The following is a 7856-nucleotide window of genomic DNA, read 5'->3' as shown; positions in this document are numbered from 1 at the left end:
AGACAATATGGCCATTTGTTTTGGCATTTCTCTCTGAGGTCACTCAAGGTGAGTGTCTATACACCATATAGTAAATGCAAATTTCTGCAGATTCCCATGATAAATCAAGTCCTATGACAGCACATCATCATCTTGAAGATAAACATATCCCTGGTCAAGTCTTTTCACTACTGTATCTACTGCTGACATTTTGAGTCCTACCACATACAAGAACTTAAGTCAAAGGTTCTAGGTTGCTACAGAATGGTAAACCTTCAGAAACTATTTGTGATGAGAGATTGTTGTTAAAAGTTGACTAGGTTTCAAGTGGTTTCTTTGGTGCCAGTGAATGAGTAATATAGACTTTGGTCCCTGTAGTCAGATGCCATTATATTAAACTCTTATAAATGAGACAGTAGCTTTTTAACTGGTCATTCAGGAGTAGGTTGATGAAGTTCAACATGAGTGAGAGGAGCCTTGAAGAAACTGAAAAAAAAATCTGTCATTTCAGAAAACACAGAATGGACAAAGAGATGGACTATGCCCTACAAAGGCCTGCCTTTATGATCTATTTTTAAAAATTTTTTTCTTTTATTTTACAATACTATTCAGTTCTACATAACAGCCACAGATTCCCTTCTTCTCCCCCTTCCTGCCCCCTCCCCTTCCCCCCAGTTCACCCTCCCATTCCCACCACCTCCAGATCAAGGCCACCCCCGAGGACTGAGATCGACCTGATAGACTCAGTCCAGGCAGTTCCAGTCCCCTCCTCCCAGATTGAGCCAAGCGTCCCTGCATAAGTCCCAGGTTTCAAACAGCTAACTCATGCAACGAGTCCAGGACCTGGTACCACTGCTTAGATGCCTCACAAACAGATCAAGCCAATCAACTGTCTCACCTATTCAGAGGGCCTGATCCAGTTGGGGGCCCCTCAGTCTTTGGTTCAGAGTTCATGTGTTTCCATTCATTTGGCTATTGTCCCTGTGCTTTATCCAACCTTGGTTTCAACAATTCTTGCTCATATAAACACTCCTCTTTCTCACTAATTAGACTCCCAGCGATCCACCTGGGGGCCTAGCTGTGGATGTCTGCATCCAGATTCCTCAGTCCTTGGATGGGGTTTCTGGCACAACTATTAGGGTGTTTGGCCATTCCATCACCAGAGTAGGTCAGTCCCGGCTGTCTCTCGAACATTGCCAGGAGTCTTTTGTGGGGGTATCTTTATGGATTTCTCTGGGCCTCTTTAGCACTTTGTTTCTTCCTTTTCTCATGTGGTCTTCATTTACCATGGTCTCCTATTCCTTGTTCTCCCTCTCTGTTCTTGCTCCAGCTAGGATCTCCTGCTCTCTTTCCCTCGGCCCTCGCCCTGCATTGCTCCCATTCATGTCCAGGATGTTCCTGTAGATCTCATCCATTTCTCCGTCATTGGGTGATCTCCATGTCTTTCTTGGGGTTCTGTTTTACAGGTAGCCTCCCTGGTGATGTGAGTAGCAGTCCAGTCATCCTTGTTCCACATCTAGTATCCTCCTATGAGTGAGTACATACCATATTTGTCTTTCTGAGTCTGGGTTACCTCACTCAGGATGATTTTTTCTAGATCCATCCATTTGCCTGCAAACCTCATGATGTCATCGTTTTTCTCTGCTGAGTAGTATTCCATTGTGTATATGTGCTACAATTTATTTATCCATTCTTCAGTTGAAGGGCATCTAGGTTGTTTCTAGGTTTTGGCTATTACAAACAATGCTGACATAAACATAGCTGGGCAAGTGATCTTGTGGTATGATTGAGCATTTCTTGGGTATATGCCCAGGAGTGGTATAGCTGGATCTTGGGGGAGATTGATTTCCAATTTTCTAAGAAAGCGCCATATTAATTTCCAAAGTGGTTGTACAAACTTGCATTCCCACCAGCAGTGGAGGAGAGTTCCCCTAGTTCCACATCCTCTCCAGCATAAAGTGTCTTCAGTGTTTTTGATCTTAGCCATTCTGACAGGCTAAGGTGGTATCTCAGAGTTGTTTTGATTTGCATTTACCTGATGATTAGGGATGTTGAGCAATTCCTTAAATGTCTTTCAGCCATTTGAGTTTCCTCTGTTGAGAATTCTCTGTTTAGTTCTAAAGCCCATTTCTCAATTGGACTGTTGGTCGTTTTGATGTCTAATTTCTTGAGTTCCTTATATATTCTGGATATCAGTCCTCTGTCAGATGTGGGGTTGGTGAAGATCTTTTCCCATTCTGTAGGCTGTCGCTTTTCCTTGTTGACCATATCCTTTGCTCTATAAAAGCTTCTCAGTTTCAAGAGGTCCCATTGATTGATTGTTTCTCTCAGTGCCTGTGCTACTGGTGTTATATTTAGGAAGTGATCTCCTATGCCAATGCATTCAAGACTCCTTCCTACTTTCTCTTCTAGCAGGTTCAGAGTAGCTGGATTTATGTTGAGGTCCTTGATCCACTTGGACTTAAGTTTTGTGCACGGTCACATATATGGATCTATTTGCAGCCTTCTACACGTTGATATCCAGTTATGCCAACACCATTTGTTGAAGATGCTTTCTTTTTTCCATTGTACACTTTTGGCTTCTTTGTCAAAAATTTTATGTTCATAGGTGTGTGGATTAATGTCAGGGTCTTCAATTTGATTCCATTGGTTCACATGTCGGTTTTTATGCCAATACCAAGCTGTTTTTATTACTGTAGCTCTATAGTAGAGCTTGAAGTCAGGGATTGCGATGCCTCCAGAGGTTGTTTTATTGTACAGGATTCTTTTGGCTATCCTGGGTTTTTTGTTTTTCCATATGAAGTTGAGTATTATTCTTTCCAGACCTGTGAAGAATTGTGTTGGTATTTTTATGGGAATTGCATTGAATCTGTAGATTGCTTTTGGTAAAATTGCCATTTTTAGTATGTTGGTCCTGTCTATCCATGAGCATGGGACATCTTTCCATTTTCTGACATCTTCTTCAATTTCTTTTTTCAGGGACTTAAAGTTCTTGTCATATAAGTCCTTCACTTGCTTGGTTAGTGTTACCCCAAGGTATTTCATGTCATTTTTGGCTATTGTAAAGGGTGATGTATGTCTAATTGCATCCTCAGCTTCTTTGTACATTGTATATAGGAGGGCTACTGATTTTTTTGAGTTGATCTTGAATCCTGCTATGTTGCTGAATGTGTTTATAAGCTTTATCAATTCCTGGGTGGAATCTTTGGGGTCACTCAAGTATACTATCATGTCATCTGCAAATAGGGAAAGCTTGACTTCTTCCTTTCCAATTTGTATTCACTTATTCTCCTTATGTTGTCTTATTGCTCTGGCTAGAACTTTAAGTATTATGTTGAATAAGTATGGGGAGAGTGGACAGCCTTGCCTCGTTCCTGATTTTAGTGGAATTGCTTTGAGTTTCTCTCCATTTAATTTGATGTTGGCTGTTGGCTTGCTATATATTGCCTTTATTATGTTTAGGTATGTTCCCTGTATTCCTGATCGCTCCAAGACTTTTTATCATGAAGGGGTGTTGGATTTTTTTCAACAAACCAACTCTTTGTTTCGTTAATTTTTTGTATTATTCTCTTAGTTTCTAATTTATTAATTTCACCTCTCACTTTGATAATTTCCTGGTGTCTATTCTTCCTGGGAGACTTTGCTTCTTCTTGTTTTAGGGCTTTCAGGTGTGCTGTTAAGTCAATGGTGTGGGATTTCTCCAACTTCTTTATGTGGGCATTTAGTGCTATAAATTTCCCTATTAACACTGCTTTCATAGTGTCCCATAAGTTTGGGTATGTGGTGTCTTCATTTTCATTGATCTCTAGGAAGTCTTTAATTTCTTTCTTTATTTCTTCCTTAACCCATTGGTGATTCAGTTGAGCATTATTCAGCTTCCATGAGATTGTAGGTTTTCTGTAGTTTTTGTTGTTGTTGAAATCTAACTTTAAACCATGGCGGTCTGATAGAACACAGGAGGTTATTCCAATTGTTTTGTATCTGTTGAGATTTGCTTTGTGGCCAAGTATGTGGTCGATTTTAGAGAAAGTTCCATGGGGTGCTGAGAAGAAGGTATATTCTTTTTTGTTAGGATGGAATGTTCTGTAGATATCTATTAGGTCCAATTGGGTCATGACATCAGTTAAATCCTTTATTTCTCTGTTAAGTTTCGATTTGGGAGATCTGTCCAGTGGTGAAAGTGGGGTGTTGAGATCTCCCACTATTAATGTGTAGGGTTTTATATGTGGTTTATATGTGGAATGGTAATGTATATCCTTTTTCCATTTTAAGTTAAAAGTATGTGATCATTTTTTTATATATATTTTATTTTACAATACCATTCAGTTCTACATATCAGCCATGGGTTCCCCTATTCTCCCCATTCCTACCCCCTCCCCTTATCCCCAGCCTAACCTCCAGTCCCACCTCCTCCAGGACAAGACCTCCCCCGAGGACTGCGATCAACCTGATAGACTCAGTCCAGGGAGGTCCAGTCCCTTCCTCCCAGACTGAGCCAAGTGTCCCTGCATAAGCTCCAGGTTTCAATTAGCCAACTCATGCAATGAGCACAGGACTTGGTCCCACTGCCTAGTTGCCTCCCAAACAGATCAAGCCAATCAACTGTCTCACCTATTCAGAGGGCCTGATCCAGCTGGGGGCCCCTCAGCCTTTGGTTCATAGTTCATGTGTTTCCATTCATTTGGCTATTTTTTTTTCAATAATTGAGTAAAACTGAAATTTATTATAAGCCACAGTCGTCCTAGGGATCTCCATGCTATATCTATAGCCTCTATGGTTCTATGGGTTGTGGTCTGATTGTTCTTTATTTTATATCTAGAATCCACCAATGAGTGAGTACATACCATAACTGTCTTTCTGGGTTTGGGTTACCTCACTCAGGATGATTTTTTCTAGTTCCATCCGTTTGCCTGCAAATTTCATGCTTTCATTGTTTTTCTCTGCTGAGTAGTACTCCATTATGTATATGTACCACATTTTTTTCATCCATTCTTCCGTTGACGGGCATCTAGGTTGTTTCCAGGTTCTGGCTATTACAAATAGTGCTGCTATGAACATAGCTGAGCATGTATCTTTATGGTATGAATCAGAATTCCTTGGGTATATGCCCAAGAGTGGGATGGCTGGGTCTTGAGGTAGTTCGATTCCTAATTTTCTGAGAAACTGCCATACTGATTTCCACAGTGGTTGTACAAGTGTACATTCCTACCAGCAGTGGAGGAGTGTTCCCTTTGCTCCACATCCTCTCCAACATTCACTGTCATTGGTGTTTTTGATCATAGCCATTCTGACAGGTGTAAGGTGGTATTTCAGAGTCGTTTGATTTGCATTTCTCTGATGATTAAGAATGTTGAGCATTTCTTTAAATGTCTTTCAGCCATTTGTAGTTCTTGTTTTATGAATTCTCTGTTTAGCTCTTTAGCCCATTTTTTAATTGGACTGTTCAGTATTTTGATGTCTAGTTTGTTGAGTTCTTATATACTGTGGAGATCAATCCTCTGTCAGATGTGGGGTTGGTGAAGATCTTTTCCCATTCTGTTGGCTGTCTTTTTGTCTTATTGACTGTGTCTTTTGCCCTGCAAAAGCTTCTCAATTTTGAGAGGTCCCATTTATTAATTGTGCTCAGGGTCTGTGCTGTTGCTGTTTTATTTAAGAAATGGTCTCCGGTGCCAATGTGTTCAAGAGTGCTTCCTACTTTCTTTTCTATTAAGTTTAGTGTAACTGGATTTATGTTCATGTCTTTGATCCACTTGGACTTGAGTTTTGTGCATGGTGACAGATATGGATCTATTTGTAATCTTTTACATATTGACATCCAGTTATGCCAGCACCATTTGTTGAAGATACTTTCTTTTTTCCATTGTATAGTTTTGGCTCCTTTGTCAAAAACCAGGTGTTCATATGTGCATGGATTAATGTCAGGGTCTTCAATTGGATTCCATTGGTCCATATGTCGGTTTTTATACCAGTACCAAGCTGTTTTTATTACTATAGCTCTATAGTAGAGTTTGAGGTCAGGGATGGTGATGCCTCCAAAGGTTGCTTTATCATATAGGATTCTTTTAGCTATCTTGGGTCTTATGTTTTTTCATATGAAGTTGAGTATTTTTCTTTCCAAGTCTGTGAAGAATTGTGTTGGGATTTTCATGGGGATTGCATTGAATCTGTAGATTGCTTTTGGTAAGATTGCCATTTTTACTATGTTAATCCTACCTATCCATGAGCATGGGAGATCCTTCCATTTTCTGATATCTTCTTCAATTTCTTTCTATAGAGATTTAAAGTTCTTGTCAAAAAGGTCCTTCACTTGTTTAGTTAGTGTTATCCCAAGGTATTTTATATTATTTGTGGTTATTGTTTTTTTTCTTTTTTTTTTTTTCGAGACAGGGTTTCTCTGTGTAGCTTTGCGCCTTTCATGGAACTCACTTTGTAGCCCAGGCTGGCCTCAAACTCACAAAGATCCGCCTGCCTCTGCCTCCCAAGTGCTGGGATTAAAGGTGTGCACCACCACCGCCCGGCTCTTTGTGGTTAATGTAAAGGGTGATGTTTCTTTGACTTCTTTCTCAGCCCTTTTATCATTTGTGTATAGGAGGGCTACTGATTTTTTTGAGTTGATCTTGTATCCTGCCACTTTACTGAAGGAGTTTATCAGCTGTAGGAGTTCCCTGGTAGAGTTTTTGGGCTCACTTATGTATACTATCATATCATCTGCAAATAATGAAAGTTTGACTTCTTCCTTGCCAATTTGTATCCCTTTGATCTCCTTTTGTTGTCTTATTGCTCTAGCTAGAACTTCTAGTACTATATTGAATAAATATGGGGAGAGTGGACAGCCTTGTCTTGTTCCTGAATTTAGTGGTATTGCTTTGAGTTTCTCTCCATTTAATTTGATGTTTGCTGTTGGATTGCTATAAGTTGCTTTTATTATGTTTAGAAATGTTCCTTGTATTCCTGATCTTTCTAAGACCTTTATCATAAAGGGCTTTTGGATTTTGTCAAAGGCTTTTTCAGCATCTAAGGGGATGATCATGTGGTTTTTTCTTTCAGTTTGTTTATATGGTGTATTACATTGACTGATTTTCGTATGTTGAACCATCCTTGCATCCCTGGGATGAATCCTACTTGGTCGTGATGGATGATTGTTTTGATGTATTCTTGGATTCGGTTTGCCAATATTTTGTTGAGTATTTTTGCATCAATGTTCATGAGGGAGATTGGTCTGTAGTTCTCTTTCTTTGTTGCATCTTTGTGTGGTTTGGGTATGAGGGTAATTGTAGCCTCATAAAAAGAGTTTGGTAGTGTTCCTTCTGTTTCTATTGTGTGGAACACTTTGAAGAGTATTGGTATTAGTTCTTCTTTGAAAGTCTGGTAGAATTCTGCACTGAAACCATCTGGTCCTGGGCTTTTTTGGTTGGGAGACTTTTGATGACTGTTTCTATTTCTTTAGGGGTTATTGGTCTATTTAAATGGTTTATCTGGTGTTGATTTAATTTTGGTATGTGGTATTTATCCAGAAAATTGTCCATTTCTTCCTGGTTTTCCATTTTTGTGGAGTACAGGTTTTTGAAGTATGATCTGGTGATTCTCTGGATTTCCTCGTTGTCTGTTGTTATGTCTCCCTTTTCATTTCTGATTTTGTGAATCTGGGTGTTCTCTCTTTGCCTTTTGGTTAATTTGGCTAGGGGGTTTGTCTATCTTGTTGATTCTTTCAAAGAACCAACTCTTTGTTTCATTGATTTTTTGTATTGTTCTCTTGTTTTCTATTTCATTGATTTCAGCCCTCAATTTGATTATTTCCTGGCGTCTGTTTCTCCCGGGTGAGTTTGTTTCTTTTTGTTCTAGAGCTTTCAGTTGTGTTGTTAATTCATTGGTATGGG

This window comes from Peromyscus maniculatus, chromosome 1, assembly GCF_049852395.1.
Source record: "Peromyscus maniculatus bairdii isolate BWxNUB_F1_BW_parent chromosome 1, HU_Pman_BW_mat_3.1, whole genome shotgun sequence".
Taxonomy (NCBI): domain Eukaryota; kingdom Metazoa; phylum Chordata; class Mammalia; order Rodentia; family Cricetidae; genus Peromyscus; species Peromyscus maniculatus.
The sequence above is the reverse complement of the archived record's forward strand: the minus strand, read 5'-3'. Positions refer to the sequence as shown.